General features: G+C 41.3%; 1 protein-coding gene across 6 annotated transcripts in view; it reads right to left on the bottom strand.

Annotated features, from left to right (window-relative positions):
• ZNF638 (zinc finger protein 638) overlaps positions 1 to 5,319 on the bottom strand; it is a 99,841-nt gene extending 94,522 nt beyond the window's left edge. For 3 of the 6 annotated variants that reach the window (XM_010361927.2, XM_010361932.2, XM_030920534.1), the window contains exon 1: positions 5,198 to 5,311. The gene's annotated coding sequence lies outside the window, so the exon portion shown is untranslated. Of the gene's footprint in view, positions 1 to 5,197 lie in introns of all 6 variants that reach the window. The other 3 variants (XM_010361928.2, XM_010361930.2, XM_010361929.2) reach the window with 3 other exon arrangements.
• Positions 5,320 to 13,590: the final 8,271 nt, after the last annotated feature.

Here is a 13,590-nt window from a genome sequence, read left to right as displayed (position 1 = left end):
AACGTTACCCTGAGCAAGTTGGTTAATCCAAGCCTGTTTCATCCTGTGAAATAACTCTGGTCCTGCTGCTTGCTAACAATGTTAACCGGAGCAAGCTGGTTAATCCAAGCCTGTTTCATCCTGTGAAAATGAAACAACAGTACCCATTCGGAATGCTGCTGTGAAGATCAATTAAAATTGTAAATCCTGACATGCAACGGGGTGCGCAAAAAATGCTAAACAGTAAACAAAATGCTTTACTTAAGAAAATAAGTGTTTCTTCCTTTTAGTAAGACTTGAGTAATTTTTGAAAATTATATTAGAAACAGGTGTTAATTGCTTATGTTCACCTTTCTTTCAGTATTTCCTATACTGAGATCTAGCAACTTGTTTATCAAGTACTTTTGTGTGTGTGTGTGTGTGTGACGGAATTTCACTCTTGTTGCCCAGGCTGGAGTACAAAGGAGCAATCTCGGCTCACCGCAACCTCCGTCTCCCATGTTCAAGCGATTCTCCTACCTTAGCCTCCAGTACTGGAGGTCATTCACTATATTTGAATGAATTTAAGTGCCAGGTGATGGGGGAGTTCCCTGTCTCCTCCATATGTTTTTTTCCTGAAATTTGACGTTAAGTTGCATATATTGTGGTCCTTTATCCCTAAATACTTTAGCGTGTATTTCCTAAAAATATTTTCTTTCATAGTCATCACAGTTACTAACTTCAGTAAATTTCACACTTATAAAATCTTTTTTTTATTTTATTTTTTTGAGTCAGTGTCTGGCTCTGTCACCCAGGCTGGAGTCCAGTGGGTGATCTCGGCTCACTGCGGTCTCTGTCTTCTGGGCTCAAGCGATCCCCCCAAGTGGCTGGGATTACAGGCATGCCCCACCACCACAGCTAATTTTGTATTTTTAGTAGAGATAGGGTTTCTCCATGTTGGTCAGACTGGTCTTAAACTCCTGACCTCAGGTGATTCGCCTGCCTCAGCCTCCTGAAGTGCTGGAATTACAGGCATGTGCCACCATGTCCAGCCTTATCAAGTAAATTTTTAAAGTCACATCAAAATTCATGAATTCAGATGCTGATGAAGCAAAGGATATCTAATAATGTATAAAAAGCAAAGTTTTTCTTCAACAAGTAAACTGTAAGAAAAGGTAGGTGGGGAGTTTATAGACTTGAGAGTTATCGATCGTAACCAATTATGAACATTAGCTGGATCCTGACTCCAACAACCTTTACCACATATGTATGGGGGTGGGAGGTAGTGAGATATACCTGGGGAAATCTGGTATCTGTCTGAATATCTGGTATCAAAATTAATTACTCATAGTTACTGTTATTGTTTTAGGTGCAACACGCATGTTTTCTTCTAAACACTCTAGAGAAAATTCTGAACTATATACTGAACTGATAGAAGGATTTGTTTAAAAATAAGCAAGCAGGAGATGAAACAAGACTGACCATTAGCTAGATAACTAAAACTGGATAGGCACATGAATGAATTAGTATCATTCTCTCTACTTTTGTATATGTTTAAAATTTTCCATAGTAAAATGGTTTTTTTTTTTTTTGGTAAAAATATTTAAAAGTTGGCAACTCATATTCAGCAGAGACAACAGGCAAATTAGCTAAAAGCTTAATAAACAAAGGCTGTGGAAATAAGATAGGCAATTTTTTTAAAACTTGATATGAACAAAAAACATATTTTGGTTCAAAAGAGTAAAAAAAAAAAAATCCAAAATATATGTTCCTCAGGGTAACCATTAAGGAAACAGACTAGGCGCAATGGCTCACACCTGTAATCCCAGCAATTTAGGAAGCCAAGGTGGGAGGATGGTTTGAGTCCAGGAGTTCAAGACCAGCCTGGGCAATACAGCAAGACCTTGTCTCTACAAATTTCTTTTTAAAAAAGATTAGCCAAGCGTGGTGACATGTGCCTGTTGTCCCAACTACTCAGGAGACTGAGGCAGGAACATTGCTTGCACCCAGGAGATAGAGGCTGCAGTGAGCCATGGTCTCCTTCGAGATAGAGTGAGATCCTGTCTCAAAAACAAAACAAAGCAAGAAAACATATGTACATTAAACCTACTTCTGTTTCCTAGACTTTCTTTTCAATCCAAAACCCTTACTATTATTGACCCTCACCGGAGTTTTTTTGTTTTGTTTTGTTTTTGGACGGAGTCTGGCTGTGTCGCCCAGGCTGGAGTGCAGTGGCGCAATCTCGGCTCACTGCAACCTCTGCCTCCTGGGTTCACGCCCTCAGCCTCCCCAGATGCTGGGACTACAGGCACCCGCCACCATGCCCAGCTAACTTTTTTTTCTATTTTTAGTAGACATGGGATTTCACCGTGTTAGCCAGGATGGTCTAGATCTCCTGACCTCGTGATCCACTCACCTTGCCTCCCAAACTGCTGGGATTACAGGCATGAGCCACCGCGCCCAGCCCTCACCCCCATTATTATAGTTGTGTGTTTTATTTCTACATCTCACCTTTTCCTCACTCTTCCTCCTTTCCATTATTCTATTCTCATCTTCTATATACTTATTTTCCTTTCGTTTTAATTTTCCATCACAAATTTCAAAAGACTAAACAAAGTTAAAGCAGTGAAAAGTAGACAAACTGGATACACATGAGGGCTTATTAGTTTTAGCCACAAACATAATTACTTTCAATTTGGAGAGTCTCTAAAACCACTACATTGCAACATTCATCAGCGCCTGTTTCCTTGCAAAACAGCCCAAACTGTGTTACAGGGTACCAATACTGGAAGTACTGTTTCTAAGTATATAAGGCATTTTATTAAGGATTTGGACAAATTTAGTCCAAACCTTAAACAGTATACATTAAGGCACAATGGAAAGAGCATGATTTAGAGTCCAGGCTCTAGTGACTATCAGCTGAGTTCACTCACTCAACATATTAGCATCTAATACATACCAGGCACTGGGAAAGACACAAAGACTAACGTAACAATCATATAAATGGTTACAATATATATTGATAAGTTCTACAAGACAGATATGTAAAAAGTTTATAGAAGCACAAAACATTTTAATAAAAGTTAGATTAGATTGTCTTTCAACTCCAAAATTCTATTACTCTAAATCCTTTTAAGCTGTTTAATTAGAAGAGAATACCCACAGATAATAATTTTCTATCAAATGATGCTGCCTAAGTACTTAAATTTTGAAATAAAACTAACAGCTAACAATAAGCACCTAGTATGTGCCAAGGAATAGGAGTTTTCTATAAACTGCCTCACTTAACAGTCACTCACAAAAATCCCAAGCAGGAAGTAATAATGTCACCATTTTAGATAAGGAAACAAAAGCTCAGAAAGACTAAAATAATTTACCAAAGTCTCACACATACTGAGGAAGAGATTTGATTCCAGATCTTCTGACTGCAAAGCCTATTCTCCTTCCACTAAACAATCTGTCTCATTTTCTTCCACTACCTAAGAACAAAATTTCCAGAGATCACCTACTTAAGAGCACCCAAGAAAAACCGTAAGATAGTCTTCAAGTACAGTGACGACTTTTTTAAACTAGAGTACCTAAACCTTTTTAAAATAGAGTAACTGCAGTACACACCCTCCGAAACAAAATGCAAAAAATTACAAAACAAATACAACCAATATACAATAAGTATGTGACCATAAACATATTATGAAAACTTGTTAATAAAAACGAGTAAGATTTTGTGATTTCTTCCAGCTGTTATATTTACCCTTTCTTGGTTCCAAGACAAATAAACTCCCAAGGAAGGAATAGCCCAGCATATTTCAGTGTATTAACATGCTGGGATGCCCTCTAATTATTTAGAAACACATATTACAGAATATGGAGTACAAAATAAAATATAAAATGCTGTCAAATAAATTTTTTTAAAAGATAGCAACGTAAGTCCACTAAGTCTCGAATGTCTAATCATTAACAAAATTTAAAGTTATCCGAAGTAATGTCATCAACATGTTTTTCTGCGAAAACTTCCTTAACTTCACCCTTTTTTGGTCAATTCTTTTTTCCAGGTTATCAATTTTTAACTGTAAATCTGAACCAGCAAGCACAACATCCCTGAAAAAATAATTCTTTAAAACAAATGAGGGAAAAACGCAGAAAATTTTGTATGCATAATTCCAAAGTTCGTTGGAAAAAGTAGTTTAATTAACATAAGTCGCTGGATCCTGGTGACAAGTTTTTCATCCGGACTCCTTTAGACTACAATTCCTGGTCCTCGCCCCAAACTTCGTCTAAGGGCAAATTTTAAGATTAAGAAAAATTAGCTTCAGGTAGCCTTCACTGTCTAGCTCAATTAATGATTTTGTAATACTGAAGTATCCCTCATTAGCAATTACCTCAAACAACAAAAGATCTATTTCAAAGGTTCTCAAGGACTCCAGTCTGTGATATATACATTCCCCCTCCCTTTAAGAGAACGGGGCCCAAGCAAAGAATCACACACAAACAATTCACTGACGTTGTTTTCACAACTCCTCTGAGAAATTTGGAAATGCTGTTAGGTATCACAACCATTTATGAGTCCTCAGTCTCCCACACAGAGGCGACATTTTCTTTGCTTTCATACCTGCACTACGCAGCACAGAACGCCGGCCCGCAAAAGCCGCTGGATCCTAACATTCCCTCCTTCATCCCGACTCCCCCTCCCCAGCCCCAAACACAAACACGCTCTTCTCTCCACGCTTCTTGCACAATGTCGCTGGCCAGAGGGGGCTTGGCTCAAACTCCACCGCCTCTTCGGGCCCGACGGGAACGCTTCCTCCCTGCTCGGCGCTCCCTCACCACCGCTTCCTCGGCTGTCAGGCCCGGCGCAGCCTCGGCAGGCCCTGCGCGGCTGGGGAAGGGGCCGCCTCGGCCTCGCCGAAGGCTCTTCAAGATCCTCGGCCCAGTGCAACGGCGTCAGACAGCTCTTCTCGATGCAGGGTCCTACACGGGTGCCCAGACGGGCGCTCCCGGGTAGCGAGGTGAACAAACGACGGAGCAGGGCAGCACAGCACAGCTTCCCTTCCCTTCCCTTCCCATCCCGGGGGTCCCCCAACCTCCTCCCGCCCCCGCCGTCTGCCCGCCGCCATTTTGTGCGGAGCCGCTGCGACACAGATACAATAGTCGGCCCGGATCTCGCAGGAAGGGCTCAGGACCCCCACGATACGGGCCTCCGCCTTCCAACCCCCTACTCCCCACAGGGCAGCGGTCCTACCTATGCCTACCCGACTAACAGCCGGATCCCATTCGCGCCCCACACAGTTTAGCACTCAGCCTCCAGTCTCGACGCCGAAAAAGCTACCGCCTCCAATGAGCTGCACGCATGCGCTCCTCTCCAGCCCCTGCGAGCCCTCGTAGGCTCCCGGCGCCTGCGTACCGCTGGCACTGCGCTCGCCAGAAGCCCGAGAAGAGCCGGGCGGAGCTGGCTCTCGGAAGGGGGCGCTCCCGCGTGGCGGCGGCCAAGGCGCCTGCGGCAAAAAAAAAAAAAAACCCAAAAAACTCCAGCGCCGTCTCCACCCGTTTGCTGGTTCTGTGCCTGTCCTCTCCAAACCGCTCATCCTTTTAAGATCTATATTGTCTCACCTCCTTCATGAAGTCTTCCCTGATCATTTGTGCCTTCAATAATAACATTATATGGCCAGGCGCGGTGGCTTACGCCTGTAATCCCAGCACTTTGGGAGACAGAGGTGGGTAGATCATCTGAGGTCCGGAGTTCGAGACCAGCCTGGCCAACAAGGTGAAACCCTGTCTCCACTAAAAACACAAAATATAGCCGGGCGTGGTGGTGCGCGCCTGTAATCCTAGCTACTGGGGGTGCGGAGGTAGGAGAATTGCTTGAACCGGGGAGGCCGAGGTTGCAGTCAGCAGAGATCGCACCACTGCACTCCAGCCTGGGCAACAGAGTGAGACTCCATCTCAAATAATAATAATAATAACAATAACATTATAACAGGTTATACTCATGCATAGCACAAAATATAATGCTTTGTATGGTCAAGATTTTGCCTTCTTTTATCCTGTCACCTTGCACCTTTTGATCCCTATGGCAATGATGTGTGTCATTGCTACTCAAAACTGTAAATTAGAATTCAACTAAAGCTTATTCAGCTAAAACTTGAACACTCTGAAAATCCTTCTGTCATTTCACAATAAAAAGCCCTATCTGTATGGTAGGTATTCGTAATCCTCATTTTACCCATGAAAAACCTTGGGATGACAGAAGTTAAAGAACTGTGTTATGCAATGTTTTATCTTCTCAAGGTGACTATACTACACCAATATGAAAACCCAGTCATTGGACAAAATCTGGTAAAGCTACAAGCCCTGCCGTATGCATACCACACAAATCACACCACCCACCCTGAGTCTCACACATTGGTTTTACCTAGCACTCAAGCAGATGCACTTCTTTTATTCACATTAAAACAAGCATTTGAAAGACTCAAAAGAAAAGTCGTTTTAAAAAGATATCTTATCGGATTTTCATTTCAAACTAAAAATCCTGCTAGGGACAACAAACCAAAAACAAAGAAAAAGCCAACAAGCGCCCCCTAAACACCAAATAACCCATGTTAACATTTAATAAGTTTCCTTCTATACATTTCTTTATATTCATACAAACACATTATTTGCATGTAACAGGAAATGTCTTTTTTCGCACATTAGCTATTTGCTTTTCTGATTATTGACATTTCTCCAAGTAAACCATATAATCCTTTTTAAAATAATTATATAATATTCATAGTATACCTGCCTCAGCAATTATTCAACCTGTTGTTGAACACTGAAGTTGTTTCCAGTCTTTCTGCTACTACAAACATTGCTGTATACAAAGACTTACCAAATGATGCTTTAATTTCTAAAGGCTAGAATCATCACAGTGGGACTGCTAGATTAAATGTATATGTGTGTATATACATTTAATTTTAATAGGTGTTGTAGGAAAACTTCCCAAAAAGTTTCTACAAAGTGTCACTTCCACTAAATATGTAAGAAAATAGGTCGGGCAAGGTGGCTCATGCCTGTAATCCCAGCACTTTGGGAGGCCGAGGTGCGTGAATCACGAGGTCAGGAGTTCGAGACCAGCCTGACCAACATGGTGAAACCCGATCTCTACTAAAAATACAAAAATTAGCTGGCTTTGGTGGTGTGTGCCTGTAGTCCCAGCTACTTGGGAGGCTGAGGCAGGAGAATCACTTGAACCCAGGAGGCAGAGGTTGCAGTGAGGTGAGATCCGGCCACTGCACTCCAGCCTGTGCGACAGAGTCAGATTCTGTTTCAAAAAAAAAAAAAAAAAAAAAGAAAAGAACCATTTCCCTACAAACTCACTTCTTTCTCAAACCTGAAATACTTTAAATATCATTGGACTTCTATCTGTTCTTTAAAGTTTGAAATAACTCACCTTTGAAATATCTTGTTTGGTGCTTTTTCTGAGAGTTGTTCTTCTCTAATTTTCTCATGATACTTTATGATATTTAGTTGGGTAAGAATTTCTCTCTCTTCCACAATGAATTTGGTAATTTATATTTTGCTTGAAAAGCATTCATTTCATCTAGATTTTCAAACATTTCCCTAGAGTTAGGCAAAGTAACTTATGAAATTTTTTTCATTTCCTTTACGTGGGCCCCTTATATGGCTTTATTTATTTGCACAGCACTTATCACCTTCCAATATACCAATAATTTATTTATTTGTTTCTTCTCCATCTTCCTCCACTAGAAATGTAAGCTCCCTGAGGTCAGGGATATTTGTCTGTTTTCTCCACTGCTTTATTTCCAATACAGAGAATGATACTTGATACATAGTAGAAAATCAGCAAATATTTCTTGCAAGAATGAATGACTCTGATGGGTGTGTGTGTGTGTGTGTGTGTGTGTGTGTGTGTGTGTCACTGTCGAGCATCTTTTCATATCTACTAGACTGATGTATTTTTTTTTTTTTTTTAAAGTCTCCATTTAACTGGTTTATCTGCTGCTAATAAATTGGCAACACAAGGAGGGACCGAGGGTGAGGTCCCAGCCAGGCTCCCATGTCCAGGCTTTGGCAGGAGTCATGTGTATTTCTTCATTCAAAATAACTCCTTTTCATATTCTTTGTGCATATTTCTAGTGAAGTGATTGTCTCTTATCAGAGGTAGCTCTCACTATATATATATTTGTCAAATATGTGGCAATTAGTTTCTCCTCACTGAAATTTTGTTTCTATCTTTTGCTATTATAAACTAAATGTTCATTAAATCAAATCAATCTTTTCATTTATGACTTCTGAGTTTTCTTTTCATCCCACTCCCTTGAAGCACACACACCCAGAAATTACACAAAATTCTCCTAAGTTATCTAAACTTCACAGTTGTTCACAATTGTTCACTTTTGTTTACAACTTCGTAATTTTATTTCTTTTTTTTTTTTTTTTTTTTTTTTGAGGCGGAGTCTCGCTCTGTCGCCCGGACTGGAGTGCAGTGGCCGGATCTCAGCTCACTGCAAGCTCCGCCTCCCGGGTTTACGCCATTCTCCTGCCTCAGCCTCCCGAGTAGCTGGGACTACAGGCGCCCGCCACCTCACCCGGCTAGTTTTTGTATTTTTAGTAGAGACGGGGTTTCACCGTGTTGGCCAGGATGGTCTCGATCTCCTGACCTCGTGATCCGCCCGTCTCGCCTCCCAAAGTGCTGGGATTACAGGCTTGAGCCACCGCGTCCGGCCCACAATTTTATTTCTTACATTTAGATGTTTAATCAATCTAACATAATTTTTATGGTACGAGGTAGATCTAGCTTCATTTTCCTCCAAATGAATAAAGGCAATAATGAAGGTTCCAGATGTTAAGTAAACCATCCTTTTTCACATAATTGAAATATATCTTCCACTTAAAAAGCAAACAACAAAAACTATTTTGTTTCCATGTATAAAAATGGATTTATGGCCCTTCCAGTCTGATTTAACGATCTATTTGTCTACCTTTGAGTCAGGGCCATTTCATTAACTGAGCCAGTAAATATGTATTGTTTATGTTTTTATTTTCTGTATATTATGATGGTTGACATCTTATTAACCTTTCTGGCTGGGGAGAAATTGCCACTCCTGGGGCTAGCCAATTCTTAGAGAAGGCAAAGTTCAGCCGGAGCTTGACTTTGATATGCAAACTACCAATTCAGAGCCATCCTCCTCTATCTGGCCGGTATGCCCCAGGAGGCAATATTCCTCTGCCTTAGTCATCCCAGGGCCAGGTACCAGGCAACTACAAACCACTCCTATAGCTTAGAGCCTGCGGAAATGATTCAAACTAGCCAGTCCTGAGCTGTTTACCCTGCTCTGTCTTGCCTTTCCCTGAGAAACTCCAATAAAGGCCTTGTCCTGGGCTCCTCCTTCTGCCACTCGTTCCTGCCCCTTCTGCCTCCTGATGGACTTGGGTGTTTCCTCATGTGGCCCTGTATGGCAGAGCATGCTTCCTGCTTTTAGGACCTATGAGCATAGTAAACTTTGTTTCATAGGAAACTTTGTTTCCCTGAGCTTCTCCTGGAACTCCTCTTGTGGAGCACCTGACTGACCCTCACATAAAATAACGCAAAACAAAATATTACTTGAGGGTGCACTCTGTGCCTGGAACTATTCTAGCCACCAAGGAGTAGCAAACCAAAAGGCAACACTCACTCCTGCCCTCATGGCACATACAGCCTTGATCAGGGAGACAGAAAATTAACAAGTACATTTATAGTATGTCAAATGGTGACAAATGCTATGGAGGAAAACAAAGCAAGATCAGGACACATAACAGAGGCTGCAATTTGAAATGAGACGGTCAAGAAAGGCATCACTAAGAAGGCAACATTGGAGCAGAAATCTGACAAGTGTGTGAATAAGCAGTATAGAATCTAAGAGGAAGAGTATTCCAGGAAGAGTGAAAGTAAAATGTAAAAGCTCTGAGGTGAATGCCAGCTTGCTGTACTTGAGAAAGCCGAAAGCCCAAAGAGGCCACAACAGCATTATTAAGAGGACATGGGAGATGAGGTGGAGGGGAGCTGAAAACACTTGCTGTATTAGTGTGCTAGGGCTGCTGTAACAAATCACAAGTTTGGTGGCTTAGACAACAGAAATTATTTCTGTCCATTCTGGAGGCTGCAAGTCCACAGTCACAGTATCAACAGGTTTGGTTTCTCTTGACATCTCTCTCCTTGGCTTGCAGTTGGCTGCCTTCCCACCGTGTCCTCACATGGTCTTTTCTCTACGCATATGCATCTTCCTCTGCTTATAAGAACACTAATCATATTGGATTAGGGCCCCACCATTATGACCTCATTTAATCATAATCACCTCTTTAAAAGTCCAATCTCCAAATAGAGCCACATTCTGAGGTGTATGGGGAGTTAGGGCTTCAACATATAAATTTAGGGAGGACAAAATTCTGTCCATAACATAAGCCATTTTGAAGGCTTTGGTTTTTTACTGTGAATGAAACAAGAAGGTTTTGAGCAAAGGAGTAACATAATTTGACTTACATTACATTGAATATTTACTCTCTGTCACTGTTCTAAGAACTGGAAGATACAACAGTTATCAAATACCTGCCTTCATAGAATTTACATTTTAGTGAAATAAATAATAAATATATAATGTAGTAATGTAAAATTTTTAAAAATACTACATTACGGGAAATGTTAGGGGGTTATGTTAGGGGGAAATGATGAGGCAGGGACTGGGGAATGCTTTAGATAGAGTAGTCAGGGAAATCTCAGATAAGGTGACATCTGAGCAGAGATATAAAGGAAGACAGGGAAAAGACATGTAGATATCTGGAAGAAGAGTTTTCAAACCAGAAAAACATCAAGTGCCAAAGCCCTGAGGCAAAATGTATTTCAGGACTAACAAGAAGGCCAGCTCAGATGAGGAAGAATGAAGAGGAAGGATGAGATGAGGATGAAGAACTATCAAGGGACCAGACCACACAAAGCCTTATAGGCCATTTAAGACAATGCATAACACTGAATAAAAAACTGGATTAGAGATCCCAAGAGTTATCCCTCTAGCTCCTTCACTGATACTAACTTCACTGGATTTCAGATTTCTTACATGTAAAATGTGGGAAGAAAGGGGACTAAATTAGCTTTACCATAAGATGTGAGTCTGGAAATCTATAAACTGAAAAATGCTCACCAGTTTATGGCATTCCTAAGAAATTTTCTTTTTTGTTTTTGGAGACAGAGTCTCACTCTGTCACCCAGGCTGGAGTACAGCGGCACGATCTCAGCTCACTGTAACCTCTGCCTCCCAGGTTCAAGCAATTCTTGTACCTCAGCCTCCTAAGTGGCTGGAATTACAGGCATGAGCCACCATGCATGGCTAATTTTTGTATTTTTTAGTAGAGACAGAGTTTTGCCATGTTGGCCAGGTTGGTCTCAAACTCCCGACCTCAGGTGATCTGCCCACCTTGGCCTCCCAAAGTGCTGGAATTACAGGTGTAAGCCACCGCAACTGGCCAGAAAAATATTTTTTATCTTAGAGTCTACTATATCCAAGCTTTTATGCCTTGTAGTCATGTGGATTATTTCAATAAATCCTCATTCCTATTTAAAAATGTCAATATTCTTGACAAGGAAAAAAAAATCTATCCTACTGCACATCATCTTCTTCCACAATTCCCCACCTTCTTCCCTCACCCACTCTGTTTTCTGATTGGCCAGACAACAAGCATTGAGCAGCTCTATCCAGAGCTCAAGCTTCTGCCTGCTCAGCACAGTCACAGCTCAACACCTGATTAGAAAACAGAACAGTCATCACAAACTTTGTTAACATAAATGGGGCTTTGTCTCAATGACATAGAGAATCTCATCACCATTTCAGCTCAAGTACAAGTATCCTAATAAATAGGATCTGGGGGCAACTATGGCCTTTTTGTATTTAGAAACTAAATCTAAGTATTGGAATAGATAAAGGGCCATGATAAAAAGTGTGAGAAATCCCAGAGTCATTTCCTGTCCTGAAAAAGGACAAAAATATCAAGAACACTTGATTCTAACTGATCCTTAAATTTTGGAGACTATAAGGTGCAACCAGACATAATACATGGAGACGTTCAGAAACTCAAGAAAACAAGCAGTTATTTTTCTGAGTTTTAATCAAAGATAATGCAATAGCAAACAGAAATCAGTCTGTCTCTTCTTGTTAAGGTAATTTTAAAATATGTTCATAAATTTCTTTAATACACTTCACTTCAAGAGGTGGAGCCTAACTCCCTTTCCCTTGAATGTGAGTCAGACTTAGTAAATTGTTTTTAATGAAGATAATGTGGTGGAAGAGATGCTATGTGACTTCCAAGGCTACATCATAAAAAGCAGAGCTTCTGCCTGACGGTTCCTAGCTCCTGGATTACTTACCCTCAAGAAAGCCAGCTGCCATGTTGTGAGAACATCCAAATAGCCGTTAAACAGAAGCCCATAAGGTGGGCCAGGTGCAGTGGCTCATGATTATAATCCCAATACTTTGGTAGGCCTGAGTTCAAGACCAGCCTAGGCAACATAGCAAGACCCCATCTTTACAAAAAATTATTTTAAAAATTAGCCAGGCATGGTGGCTTCCCTGTAGTCCCAGTTACTTGGGAAGGCTGAGGAAGAAGGATCACTTGAACCCAGGAGTTCCAGGCTGCAGTGAGCTATGATCACACCATTCACTCCAGTCTGGGTGAAAGAGCAAGGCACTGCCCCCAGCCCCCCCCCAAAAAAAGGAGAGGAAAAAGAAAGAAAATTGCCAGCCATTTCAGTGAGCCACTTTGGAGACAGAACCTCCAGCCTCAATTAAGCTTTCAGTTGACTATAGCTTAGGTCGATATCCTCCAAGCAATTTCTTGAGAGACACTGAGCTGAGACAGTGTCAGCTAAGTTACCTCTGAATTCCTGACTCACAGATGAGGATAAAAAACATATATTGCTGTTTTAAGCCATTAAGTTTTTGGGTAATCTTTAATACAGCAGTACATAACTAATATATGAAGACTATGAAATCAATTCATTAAAACCATGACTCAAAATCATTATACATCAATCAGTGGAAAATGAGCTGGGATTTAGAAACAATACATATTTTGACTTGAGTCCAACTTAAGCAATATTAATAATTAGCTTCCTCAAGCATAAAATAATGATCCTTTACCTGCAGGATCATCATCCTATGAACCTCTTACCCTGATAGCACTGTGTACACAGTCTACACGCTAGCTACAAAAACAATTCAAGATACGGAAAATCATGGCGGAGAGGAGGCAGGACGAGACTGCAACTCCTACTTGGACGGACAGAGCAGCGTTTGGAGGCTCACATCATGAACTTTTGCTCCAGAGTGACTGCAAGAATACATTAGGAAAGCCAAGAGAACTCACAGACCCTCTGAAGGAAGTGGATTGCTCCTGCAGGACCCAGGAGACACCCCCCAAATACTGTGAGTGCCCAAACTGTGGAAGTGGGAAAGGGAGATCATCTGCCCCCAAACACACACCCCCACTGGAGAACCTGAAGGTCTAGAAGATTCTGACCTTACTTGGAGCTGAGTCTATTTAGAGAGCCGAATGAAACACAGGGGTAGAGGAAGCAGCAGGAAAAGCCCTGTAGGCTCACTGGGTCTG

The sequence above is a fragment of the Rhinopithecus roxellana genome, chromosome 17 (assembly GCF_007565055.1).
Source record: "Rhinopithecus roxellana isolate Shanxi Qingling chromosome 17, ASM756505v1, whole genome shotgun sequence".
In the NCBI taxonomy this organism is placed as follows: domain Eukaryota; kingdom Metazoa; phylum Chordata; class Mammalia; order Primates; family Cercopithecidae; genus Rhinopithecus; species Rhinopithecus roxellana.
This window is presented reverse-complemented; position numbering and strand designations above follow the sequence as displayed.